Here is a 14,189-nt window from a genome sequence, read left to right as displayed (position 1 = left end):
CCAAGAAATGGACAACCAAACACACAAATTAACCAAGGATGCGAGGAGAACTCGCGGGCAAGCTCACTGTGGCCGCCAGACAGAGTGAGCTGAGGCTGCTTGATCAGTACAATTCAGGTTCTGGCCAGGGTCCAGCCCCCAGCTGGAGGCACCCATGACTCTAGCTGGGAGGGGCTGGAAGCTCCAGGCAGCCCCTGATGGCCCTCCTTCCCCTCAGTCAAGTCCAGTTCTGTAAACAAACTCCCCAGTGCACCAGAAGCCTGACAATTAAGAGAACCCAGTGAAGCAAACTTTTGCAGAGGAAACAATCCTTTTGAATACGAATAACCCCCTAATTTATTTGGACAATTTTTCCTCTGGACTTCCTCAAAGCAACAGTAAGTCCAGGTAAGAAATCTGGGGACATCATACATCTAAACAAAATACCTAAGAGCTTGTTCCGTTGAAATCCACCCCTGGAAGAAAGGAGATGATGCCACCCAGCTCAGGGATTAATATGCCACGAGGTGCCTGGAGATTGATTGCTCTAATCAATGCTAATGAGCAAATGGTCCCAGCCACTCTCTCCGCTCCTGGTTCTGAAATTCAAATACATGGCCAGCCAAACTGATGAACCCAGCACCCCTTCGAAGGATCACACAGCAGGCGGACGGCTGAAATGTGCTCAAACAGAATGCCGCAGCTGCTCAGCTGTTTCACAAGCTTCTTGAAATAAAGGGGAAAAGGCATCAACTTGTCGCCTCTTGAGCCAGTGGATTCAGAATATGAGACCAAATAAGGGAGATAAAAAACAAAAGAGAATAAACAGAAAATTAGTGAAAGAAAAACCTAGCTCACTGGGCCATCGTCAGTAATCTTGGGTCTTCAATGGAAAGTCCTAGCAGCCACTGAAGCTGCTGAAGGGCTGGGGATTGGGAGCCTGAGTGCTGAAGCCTGGCTGTGCTGGGGGCAGGGATTTGGCAGCCCCTGCATCTCACAGTTCATCTGACCAGTCCAGATGAGATAATCACAGGGGCCTCAGAGTCCTCAGACCCTCCTCAAAAAAAGCATTTTTAGCTACATTAGCTAGTAGATGCTCAGAAAATGCATGCTGCCTTTCCCCTTCCTGAAGACCAGGGACCCAGCTTGGTCAAGGTTAATTTCTACATCAGAGTCCTTAGTTGCCAGTAATAGAAACTGACTCTGCTGGGCTTAACTGTGAGACCATTACCATTACTTCTTACTGACTGTGAGGCAGACGGGTGAGCCGGTCCTCTAAAATGGGTGGGCACAGGGGAGGGTGTGCAGTCAGAACCAGGCCAAAATCACACTGCAGACCTCGCCGAGATCCCTGTTGCTCTCCCTGCTGCACTCCCAGGACACCAGACACTGGGACCTGCACCTTGCCTTGTCCCCATCCTATCTGAAATCTGGGGCAGCCTTGCCACTTCCCTCAAAAAGGATTCTCCACAATTACTGCTTCACAATTCACTTGTTCTGGATTCAGAATCCGGGGTGGGGTGTCTGGCCAGGCCTGAGTCCTGTGCCGTACCTCACTACAGAACAAGATGGGGAAATAGTTATCTGGAATACATACCTTCCAGAGTGGAAAGTGGGCTCCCCCTCCCACTAAGACTCATACAGTAGGGAATTCCTCAAGCAAAGGAACGGGTTTCAGATGCTGGGCAGCCCCACAATTGCCCATGTCCCCTTAATTATGCTTGAGCTTCTGATCTGCATGGTGCAGAAAAGCAAAAGCCATGGGGCCATGGGGGAGAGGGCACATGAACATTGGAGCCTGGAAAAAGCTGTAGCCTGAATCTCATCCGTTTCCAGAAAAAAGAGTGGGGACTTTGCTGTCATTAACACTCCTGCCTGGAAGGCTTGTCTCCACTCAAACTGGACCTCTTCCCAGGTCCACGAAGTTCTCTTTCTTGTCAAAGACGCTATTCCACCTCTAGATTGCATCATATTTTTTAGAAATGAATTACTTCATTTATGTATGTCTTGTAATGCTCTCCCAGGATGGAGACAAAAATCTTATTCATTAAACAGTTAACAAACATTTATTGAGGGCCTGCTAGGCCTTGGGGAGACAGAGGAGACAAAGACACCATCTATGCCTTAGGGAAGAAAGTCGTAGCTGCAGCCAGGTGTGTGGAGATGTGAAGGCTTCCCCGAGGAGATGACCTGGTTTAAATGGACCTTAGAGACAGAATGTTCTTGGCCATTGAGGGGAGGGGAGGTAGTGCACCCCAGAAAGGGAACAGCATAGATAGAGGCAAAGAGTCACAATAGCATGACCAGATGCGTGGGACTTGGTCCTCGGGTGTAGCCCAGGCAAGGAGGCAGGAGACGAGGCTGCTAATGAAGATGAGGGCCACACTGCCAAGAGCCCTGAATGTCTTACTGAGAAATGAGGATTGAATTCTGAGAACACTGGGAGTCATCAGAGACTCTTGTTTCTCTTCTTTTATTATGGTAAAATATGTATAACCAGATTGACCATTTTAGCCATTTTTAAATATACAATTTGGTGGCACAGGTACATTCACATCATTTGCACTAGTCTCCACCATCCAAGAGTCCACAAATGTTTAACTTTCCCAAATTGGAACTCAGTGCCCGTTAAACAACTCCCCATTCCCCCTGCCCAGCCCAGCTCCGGCGACCACCGCCTGCGTTCTATTGTCAGATACTTTGAAGCAAGAGAAACGACCTGATGGAATTTTCCAGAAGGATCCCTCTGGCTACAGTGTGAAAGATGGGTAAGAAGATGAGGGAGGAAGCTGCTGCAGAAAACTCCAGAAAAGCTGAGGCAGATGAATGAAGGCTCTGGTGATGGTGGCTGAGGGGAGGAGGATGGGGGTGAGAGACATTGACTAGATGTAGGGGTTGAAAGCCATCCCAGATCACTCCAAAGCATCTTTTTGTAGTTAATTTTCTCTGTATTGACCCCCAAACCCTTTCTTGTGTGAAGTAGAAAGAAGATTTTAAATCCTGTAAAATTGATTTTCAAATAATCCTCTGACCTTATCAGCTTACAAATATTTCCAAATTATAGCCTATATATATGGAAAAGTACATCCCCCATACCATTACTATAGGGTGCACAGGGAGACTTTGGGACAGATTTGATCATTGCATGCTTTGACCAAATTTACAAAAGAGAAATAATTTACAAGAGTAGTTAGTGGTCATTAAATGTGCAATGTCAATTCGGAACAGTTTCTGTGTTGGGAAAAAGTAATCTGAAGCTTTTGTTCAAAAGACAGCTGATTCCACACAGAGTCTGGAGTGGATGTCAGAAAACTGGATTCCAGCCCAGTTCTGACATTCCTTAGCCACGTGGCCCTGGGCAAGTTACTTAACCTCTCTGCATCTCTGCATCCTCTTTAGTAAAGTGGTTGTTGATTAAATGAGCAAATTTGTGTAAAGCACAAGAGCGTCCGGCCCACAGTAAGGGCTCAGTTTGTGCCGGCTGTTGTTAGGCACATGTTGGCCATCTTTACCCCCTTCACCAGGAAGGACTCCTTCCTTTGCAGTTGCTCTTGAAAGGGAGATGGAATTGTCTGTTCCATGTCATTGTGAAGAAGGAAGGGGTCACCCTCTCCCTGCGGGTTCTCCCACCTTCCCCAAAGACTCAGACTCAACTTTTTGCAGAAAAAAAAGTGTGCACATGACGTTTCTGCCAGCCTCATTCTCCCCAGTTCTCACTTCTCACCCCAGCTTGCTCTGGTCCCAAATCACCCTCCCCAAGTCTACCTTGGCAACTGAGATGTTTCCTTTGGCCGCCCTCATGATGCTGGAATCTCTTGCTGGGCCTGGGAGCACAGCCTTGGAGGAGTGAGCACTGTCCTCTCTCTCAGCTGGCTCCGCCAGGGCCTGCCCAGCAGCCTTGCTCTGCCTTCCTTACCACTTGGAGCTCCTCTTCCGGTGCCCTTTTGAAAGGTGTGTTCCAGGGACAGGATCCCATCTAGAGCCTTGGGTAATGGGCTGTCTGGGCGGCCAGGTTGCAAGGACCATCTAGGCTCCAGAGCTCTAAGTGGGCTGATGGTGTGTGCGTAGGTGCAGGGCAGCATCTGGAACCAAGCATGGGGGCAGGGGTGAGAAGAGACTCCAGTGCCCGCGGAGTGGGACACAGGCTGGCGGCATCTCAGAAACTCACACAAGGAGGAAATGGCTCAGACCTTGTCTCTTCTCCCAGGGCGAGGCTCTGTCTGCCTGAGAAGTACTGTGCATTCTCCTTCTTCACCGGGTGTAGCTTTGAAGCATGGCTTTGTAGGCAAAATCCACAGTGCTGGGCAGGTACTCCATTGATTGATTAGAGAATCAAATATTTGCTGATGGAAAAGCTTTAAGGTGGTTTTTTAAAAGTACTCACTGAAGTTAAGCATCACAGATTCTGAAGGTACTTTGCGAGGCTTGAGGTTCTATATTGCCTTATCTAGGCTACTTTTCGGTTCCTTGCATCTTTCAGAGTCTTTGAAAAGTGATTTAGTGTTCACTACATGCCATGGTATTTCCCCAGCATGAGGGAAGAGACTGTGTCTCTCTCCCAGCATATAGTAGGTACTCAATAAATACCAATGTCAGGAATTTGGTGGTTAAAAATGATTCATTCCAGGTAATTAAACTCAGAAACGCCTTCAACATAGTCACAGCCACATCTGATTCCTTGATTCAAGCAAGTGAGACACCATTTGGGGTGCCTGTGAATAAGCACATATGTGTCCTTTGGTGTCATCCTTGATTCCAGTGTAGCCAACTGAGAGTGGGAGTGTGCAGTCAGCCGGCATTACAGGCATCATCATTTTATCAGAGACATGACGTGTCTCTTCTCTTACATGCCCTTCACTTTGTGACCGTTCTCCTGGTTTCTGATGACAGCAAGAATTTGTCTGTATTTCCTGGTGCAAGATTCTAGGCCCCTGACAGCTTTCACAGATAATTTCACACAGGAAGCTCCTTATGCCCTGCAGATTCTTTTAAGCGTAGTTTCATCACTAGCCAGAATTTTGAGTACAAAGAACTGTCCTGTTGGTTAGCAAGGAAGAATGTTTCTGACAAGCAGAAGTTCCTTCCAGTTCTGTCTTTATTGAGTCTAACTTGAATGCTCTTCACTCCAATCAGGGCCCACATCATCTCTTGATGAAGGGAGCTTTAGTGAGCAATGATTCCAGTCTCCACCTTGGAGGTGTGAGCTCGTGCGCAGGTCACATGGGGCGCAGAGCGAGGCTGCACGTGCCCCAGAGTGATGGTGTGGGTTACTGACATACCGGAACCTGCTGCTCCCACAAGTGAGCAGCTGCTGCCTCTGGCCCCGTGAGTTCTCCCCTGGGGCTCCAGCTCCTCCTGGGGACCCTGTGGATTCCCCACACCCCTGGCCATAAACAAAAGAATTAGTGCCTGGCCCCATGTGCGTCTACTCTGCAGGTGGTGGAACCTGCGCTGCTTGGTGGTGAAATAGTTTGGATATCACAACAAAACTGCGTATTTTGGGTTTGATCGGACGCACCCCGGTGCTGTATTAGTGGGCGCATGGCGAAGGAAGCTGTGAGCAGCGGCTGCTTTAGGAGAGGGAAGTCAGCTGCTGCCGTGGGCTAACGCTTGGCGGTGTGGTAGCAGGAGGTTGAGGACTCAGACAATGGCACTTGGGCAGTGCCCATGAGGAGGTAGACAGGCGGTATCTGCAGAGAGGGGTCCCGGGGAGGAGAGGAGTATGCCACTCACCTTACCTGAACCTCTACGCAGGCTCTCTACCACATGAAGGATAAATCCAAGCCCCCAGGCCTGGTCCTTGCCTGCCCCTGCCCCCAGGCCCCTCAGGCTGGCTTCCTGCTCCCTGACTCTGAGCAGCATGCTCGACCCTCCACTTAGAATGTCCTGCCTCCTTGGTTACCAACAAGATTTACTCATCCACTGAGACCAAGGCTCTCCTCTTCCAGAACTGCCCTCTTTTTCAAACTGCTCTGAACCCGGGGCCATCACTCAACCACATGGCACCTTTGCGTAGCTCAGGAAGAGGCACTCGGAGAAGAGGCACAGCTGACGCAGCCTCGATAGCGCACATTGTTCCTGAGTGTCCTCCTCCTAAGCCTGGGCCTCCTGTGGGACTTGCCGCCTGCTGATCACTCCCTGATGGTATGCCTGTGCCCTTGTGGACGTCAGCATTTCCTGCTCTTGACTGATTGTGGGTCTCCTTGTGAGCTCTCCAGGGGCGGGGCCTGTAATGTTTGTTTCTGGGTCCCAAGCACCTAGCCGAGTGGCTGCACCACATGGCAGTTTGTCCACAAATGTTTGCCTAAAGAAGAAAGAGAACTACAGGGACAGAGAGGAGGGCTGGGAGGAAGGGAATTGTCTACACCTCAGTCCCCAGTGCTCAGGTCTCTGAGCTCCTCTCAGGGACAGTGGCAGCAATGAAGGAAGACGGGAAGCTGTGGGCACAGCTGGGGACAAGAGGGTGGTCTTGGTGCTTCCTGGCTGTCAGGTGGGCTCCTCACCTGGCTCCTGCCCCATAGCCTTGGCTGTGGTTAGGGGTGAGGAGAACATAACTAAATGCAGGTTCCCATCTCAGGGAGGTTTGGGGACAGGGGTCTCCTGGGTGCAGGAAAGCCCAGACACTTCAGGGGGACCAGCCTCAGAGCTTAAAGGAAGAGGAAGGGACCTCCCTAGACAGGGCATCTGGCACATCCTCAGACAAATCGACGCTGAGAGCCTGTCAGAACTGCACCCGCTTTCCTGAGCACTGCCCAGGCTGGGGCCACAGAGGGGAGCACAGAGCCCCTGTTCTTGGGGAGCTCCTAGGTCCATGGGGACAGGATAATACAGTACATTTCAGAACAATACAGTAGTTACAGGAGGGAGGTTTGCCCAGATTCTGTAGTAACCCCAAAGAGGACAAGATAATGGTCTCTGGGAAAGGAAATGCCCATGTAATGTAGAGGAAGGGTAGGTGGGGGAGGATTTCCCAGAGGAAATGACATCTAATTTGGCTTTTAAAGAATGAATAAATGTCAGCCCAGAGAGTGCCTGGGTGCAGGGTGGAAAGGAATTCTAGGCAGGGGGAAGAACACATGCAAAGACTCAGAGTCATATGTAGAAAACAGTGTGCTCAGGAAAGCATGAGCAGGTGCTGGTGCTGGAAACTTCAAGTCTAGGGCAGCTAGATGAGAAATGGGGCTGAAGAGGGAGGTGGGAGCCAGAATGTGAAAGATTGTAACAGATTTCATATTTGCAGAGTGCTCTGTAATTTACAGTAATTCAACTCACAATCATTTATTGAGCTCCTTCTGTATGTAAGATATTTGTCTTCTGATCTTCCCATCAATCCTTGTTTACCTCTTTTGCTAACTGAAGGGGACATCTTAGAACCACACAGTCTAGATCCACTTTACAGGTGAAGAAACTGAACTCAGACTAGTTAATACGATATCTGAGAGCTCCCAAGTGGTGGCAGAGCCAAAACTAGAACCAAGACCTACGAATGTCCCAATACTGGGTCCCAGGCCCTTGCACTGTGCACGCAAAGCAAACCCTTTGGAGCCGAAAACACTTTTTACTTATTTAGGAACTGAAATAGGCTATGAGGTGATACTCAAGACAAAAGAATCCTGAATCTCACCTGAAGTTCAGAGAATCAATGAAACCTACGACTTGTTGAACACACTCCCAATGCATAAGCGAATTCTTAGCTTGAAAAAACACTGGCTTATGAGCACCAAGGCCTCCTTCCAGGCTCCCGAGAAGCCCACTTCTGAGGCCAGGCTGTCAGTTGTACACAATCTACCAGAAGGATATTGATCCCTCTATCGATTCTCCCGCTGACTTCACTGTCTTTGAGTGAGCTGCTTCTGGCCCATACCTGTTCTTTTTCAAAGTCACCCTCAGATGCTATCGAACTATCAGCATTCCTTGCAGGCTGCAGCCTTATTGGTTTGCAGAGACAGCAAATATTGGGAGCTTAGAAGCTGTGTGCTCCTGGCTTTTCTGGAAAGTGCCAGGCCCTGCACTCAGGTAGGATTTGCAGTAAGGGATGACCGTGGCTAGATTTCCTCCCCCATCAGATCCAACAGTGATTGGAGACACTGTTAGGAGGACTATTTCCCCCCCTGCAGTGAGACCTGAGTTGGAGGCCTGTACAGCATGCAGGAGGCCTTAGAGGAGGCCCTCCTCCTGACCCATCACGCTCCTGGGGACACCAGATCTCTGGGAGGCCAGGCAGATGGCAGCCCCTTGGTGCTGGGCCTCGCCCCATGCCTGGCATACTCATGACATGGCACGATGAGAGCATCCATCCTCCCACACTTGGCCTGGGCCCCAGCGTGCCATACTTGGGGAGCAATGACATACAGGTTGTGCCAAGACAAGTTTCTAGCTCTGGCTCTGCCCTTACTGCCTGGGTACCCTTAGACAGCTACTCCTTCCATACCTAAACTTCCTCATCGCCGACCCGGATGGGCCTCCCAGGGCTGCCGCTCAGCAGTTCTCCACGCTCTTTTTCTATTTTTTTGTTTTTTGCCACTAGATGCTCCTTGGCTTGAAGATGCAGCATTCCAGTCTCTGCCTTTCTGCCTTCACATGACCATCCTCTCCCTGTGTGTCTTTCTTCATGTGACACAAGGATACTCACATCCTCTCTTATAAGGACACCAGTCATATTGGATTAAGGGTTCATCTTACACCAGTACAATCTCATTTTAATTAGTTATATCTGCAACAACCCTATTTCCAAATAAGGTCACATTCACAGGTGCTGGAGGTTAGAGTTTTAGCATAGCTTTTGGAGGGACATAATTCAACCTGTAACACATCAGGAGATGCTGAGGTCAAGGTCTCTTGCCTGTTGCCTGGCTTGGCTGCTTCTCTCTACCAGAAGCCATAGCTGCTTCTCCTGGAACCGCATCTATCTCTTGTTGATTTCCCTAAACCCTCGCCCACCACTTTGTAAATAGTTCTTGATACACCTTTTCTCTAATTTCCTAATTTGTGTGTCTGTTTCCTGACATAATGCCTTACTATCCATTCACCCACCACCCAACCACCCACTGATCCACTTACCCACCCACCCATCCATCTGCCCATCCATTCATTCACTCTTCCACTCTGCACAGTGCAGAGTTCATTATGGATGCTCAGTACACCCAGCGAACACTGAGCACCCGTGCTGTGGCCCATGCCAGGCCCAAGGTCAGGAATGTAGTGAGTACAACACAGTCTTTGTTCTCCAGGAGCTGGGGATACAGTCCAGGGATAAAAATGAAATATACACACCTCATTTCCTAATAGTTCTCTGCATCTAGTGGCAAATACAAAACAAAAACTTAAAGAATTATTCAGCAAGATTTGGGGAGGACTTAGGTGGTGCATTCTGGGCTCTGTTATTCTTAAATTTTGAAGCAGTTTGGGTCTGAAATTTTCTGTTTGTCTTCTAAGAGACAGAAAGAGACACCAGAGTAAATAATCAGCGCCTCACTCTGAACGAGGTTTCCTGATGGCCAGCTGCCACCTGGCCATGTCCAGGAGGACAGCTCTCCCTTAGGCCCCCGAGCCAGGCCTCTCTTCACTCTCTGGTCCACCCAGGAGGGAGGCAAAGTCTGAAACCAAATTCGAGAACAGGGGAAGGGCAGCAAGTCAGAGGCAGTCTGTGATTGTGGTGTAACCCCTGCAATGGTTGCTTTGAACAGTCCTCTGTGTGACTTACCAGGGTTTGAGCGAGTGGGACATGTCACAGCTGAGCCTGCTCCAAGGACGGGCCAAGTGGAATCGATTCAGCGTCCCCCAGTTGGGCCCCCAGAACAGCAATGCTCTGTGCCGCTTGGAGATACACGGAGGAGACACTGGCCTGCCTCCAGGGGCTCCAGAGCTGAGATGTGCTGAGATGATGTACAGGGGTCCGAGTCAGTCACTGGGCAACAGCCGCTAGTGTGGTGAGATTCGTTCAACAAATATAGGAGTGCCTACCCTGTGCCTGGCATTGTCTGGGTGCTAGACACAACGGATGAGATGCAGAGAAAGAGCCTCTAACTCTGGAGTCCCTTCCCTTGGGGGCGGGGGGTGGGCTGTGGGAGGAAGGAGTGTGCACAGACCATGAGGTTTCACCCTTCACAGGCTCTGAAACTGCCAAGACCCGAGCTGGGTGTGGACTTTCACAGGGCAGAGACCTGCCATGGAGTCCTGCTCTTCTCTATAGTTCTGGGGCCCAGCACATAGTAGGTGCCCAGTGAGCTGTGCAGAATGTAATTGATTCAAACCTGAAAAGGAGGCCCTGCCCAAATGGAGATGTGGGAACTGTCTGCTTTCTGATACAGTAACAAGCCATCAGCTAAACTGCCCAGGGGAGAGGCGGCCCCTTCCCTCTTTTCCTGTCTATCTCTATGGTGACTGTTACCAGAACTGGTCAAGGGCAGACGTGGGCAGCCAAGCAGCAACACGCCTACAGCTCCCATTTTGTACCACTGCACGAAGATCTTTTGTATTTCATGCTTTGAGTCTCTACACATGCTACCAAAGTCTTTTTGTTATTGCACGAGTACAATAAAAAAACATCAGATACATTTTTAAAGAAAGGAAAACAAATCATCCCTTTGCCATAGCACCGATACAATTTTTGCATTTCCCTTCCAGCCTTTGCCTACCTGGATGCACATTTTATACTCAGTGGTAATCACAGTGAAGACACCATTTTGTGCTCAGCTTACAATGCCTGTTTTTTTTTTTTTTTAAGCATTTGTTCTTTCATACAGATCCTGTGTTTGGGGCCCACCTTCACTGGCACATCACTTTTCCTCTTGGGAGCTCGTCACTGCAAAGACAGTGGGGGACATTTGCATCGCTGGTATTGGGTGTCTGTGAAATGCTTAGTTCTTCAGAGTTCTACAGCTAAGGAGTTAGCACAAGGGCAGGACGGAACAGACTTTCACTGATTATTTGTATTGTTATCTAAATGGGGTGCCCTATCTGCACGGAAGGAAACCTCCTGCATGAATCAGATGGACACAGGGCTGGTGGCGAATCCTTGGCCTGTCACTCACTAGCTGTGTGACCTTGGGCCACTTACCTAATTCTCTGGTAAAGTAAAGGACAATAGCATCCATTTCATCAGGCCGGGGAGAGGCTTACGTGAGATGCAGACTGGGCTTTGGCCCTTAGAGCACATGGTCTACATGTGAACACGTACTGCAGAATGATGCTCCTCTGTGATCCTGGGACTGACCCTGAGCAGCCACCAACTGCACTGCACCAGCAGCTCCCAGGGACTCCCTCCCTGGGCCACAGGTCCAAGACTGGGGTGCTGTGCAGAGCCACAGGCTCTCCTAGCCAGCTCTGTGCGCTGCTCTCTCTCAGGGCCCAATTCCCTGGCAGCTTGAGCTGAGATGCTGAGAACTCCATCAGGAGCTGGCCTTCTGAGTAGCAGCAAGTGGGAGCCCAGTGGTAGCGCTGGGGACCGGCGGGCTCAGCCCAGCCCAGGCTGGGGAGGTGCAGCAGCAGCTTGGAGTGAACAGACCTGCAAGTGTTTGTTGAAATCAGCTGCCCTCCCTCCCTCCTTCTCCTACCCTCTCTCCTTCTTTCCTCCTCTCCCCTCTCTCCTCTGCCCCAGTTCTCTCCTTTATTTCACAATGCTTATTGCCACTGCACCCCGTGGATACGACTGGCTGCCTCCTCTATAGTCTGCAACCACAGAGTGGGGCATGAACCCCTCCACAGTTCTAAAAGTTCTTTAGAAACCTTAAAAACCTTTTAAAACAAAACTGTCAAGTTTTGAGCCTCATCTCTTGCAACAATTAACTTTTTAACGAACTGCCTCTGCTGGGAAAGGAAACCAGGGAGAAAACCATTTGCAGATTATCTCAGACTTTGACGTGAGAACCACAGGTCTGACCCCAGTTCACCTATCAGGCGGACTGTAAGCAGTCAGCACAGCCTCTGGGGTGAGTGTTGTGAGGCGGGGCTCAGCCCTGGTGCACAGAGCCCCTTCCCCACCCAGCTCCTCCCCGCCCCCTGACCTAGACAGAACTTGGGGAGATGTAACCTGGGGTCTGATCAGTAGTGGGTGCTCAGTGCCTTTCCCTTTTAAAACCTGGTTTATTGGGGTGTAGCACATCTGCCACTAAGTGCACTTCCGACCGCACCTCCTCTGCGAAGCTGCTGTACCCTCGCTCCCACACTGCAGGGTAGTTTTACTTTGCACACCTAGTGTGACCTCAACCCTGCTGGACGGCTCCTCACTGGGTCAAGCTCCTTGACGGCCGGTGCTGTGCAGTGGGATGTAAAATGGTTTTGCCTCCACAGGTCTGTCTCCAGTCCCTCTTTGGGGACAGCCTCTTGGTTTTGTTTGGTGGAACTGTCACTCTAAGGGCCTACCCTTCCCCGGCGTTTGGATCTGAGTGGGATGACAACGACCAGAGAATGCCTGGAGCACAGGGGTCGTGAGGAGCTACCCCATGGCTCCTCGGGTCTCTGTCCTCTCTGAGGCTTGGTTCTTCAACTTTTCCAGCAACATTGTGAGCTACTCCACAGCCAGAGGTCATTTCTGTTGCTTGCAATCAAAGAACCCTGGGTAAGAGATGGAGTCTTCTCCGTCTCTGTACTCCCAAGTCCAGCCCGTGGTCTTACACTCGGAAGGGGGTGGGGCTAAAACTTCAAGCCCCCTTCCTGAAGTCATCCAGGAGCCCACTAAGAATAGCCTCATTAGAACAGAATAATTCTACCTGGAAGGATCTGTAGTCTTAATTGCTCTATCACCTAGGGACACCCACCCCCAGGTGACTATGGTGATAGGAGAGGCCACAGTATAATGGGGTAGGCACTGCCCTGAGGGTCTGGAGAAAGACCTGGGCTCTAGTTGGAGCTCGGCCACTATCTCCCTGCAAGACCCATCATCTCAATGGGTTGCAGGCTCTAGAGGGCAAGACCTCATTTATGCCTCTTTAAACCTCAGATACAAACACTTGGTTGGCATTAGATGAATGGTAGATGAAGATAGTGGTAATGGTGATGGCGCCAATGACACAGCAAGTCACTGCCTCTCTTTGGGCCTCAGCTTCCTCTGCTATGCAACTGGGGGATTGCATTTGATGAGTTTTAAGAGCACTTCCAGTTAAAATAGTCCATCACCACCAAGGCTGATCCTAAAAGACCGTGATGACTGCCTACACTACCACCAGAGCATTAAGGCAAGAGCGCCATTGAGGTCAAAGACAGAACCATTTCGTCCGTTACAGCCCACAGGCAAAGGGTCTAGTGTGCTCCAAGGTTCTATAAAAAATGTGTGTGACCAGAAAAATGATACTGACTCATGAATATGGCAAAATAAGAAATGTTAAATATTGAATTGAAGTGTAACATTATATCAGCTGGTCATCCACAATCCAAATTATAGAGTTACATAGTTTTATTAATTTTAAATTATAAAAATTAAATATTATTAACAAAACTAAAAATTAGATACTTAATATGGCTCTGTGAAAGCTGTCCAGAGAATGAGAAGCCAGACTAGAAGAAAATATTTGCAAAAGACATATCTGATAATGGGCGTTACCTGAAATATACAAGCAACTCTTAAAACCCAACAGTGAAAAAGTTAACAACCCAATTAAAAAATGAGTAAAAGATTTGAATAAGCGTCTCACCAAAGAGGATGTCTATATGGTAAATATTAGCATATGAGAGGATGCTCAATATCGTACATCATCAGAGAACTGCAAATTAAAATACCATGAGAAACCACTACATACTACTCGAATGGCTAAAATCCATAACACTGACAACACCAAATGTGGGTGAGGAAGTGGAACAACAGGAGCTCTCACTCATTGCTGATGGGAATGGAAAATGACACAGTTACTTGGGAAGACAGTTTGGCAGTTCTTATAAAACTGAATATGCTCTTTCCATATGATCCAGAAATCATACTCATTGATATTTACCCAAAGGAATTCAAAGCTATGTTCACACAAAAACCTGCACACAGATATTTACAGCAGCTTTATTCATAATTGTCAAAACTTGGGAGCCACAAAGATGTCCTTCAGTAGGTGAATGGATAAATCAACTGTGGTACATCCAGACAATGGAATATTAATCAGCACTGAAGACAAATGAAGCCATGAAAAGGTATGGGGGAATCTTAAATAGATATTCCTAAATGAAAAGGCTATATATGTATGATCCCATTTATATGACATTCTGGGAAAGTCATTATGAAATTT

This window comes from Manis javanica, chromosome 1 (assembly GCF_040802235.1).
Source record: "Manis javanica isolate MJ-LG chromosome 1, MJ_LKY, whole genome shotgun sequence".
NCBI classification, from domain to species: domain Eukaryota; kingdom Metazoa; phylum Chordata; class Mammalia; order Pholidota; family Manidae; genus Manis; species Manis javanica.
The sequence above is the reverse complement of the archived record's forward strand: the minus strand, read 5'-3'. Positions refer to the sequence as shown.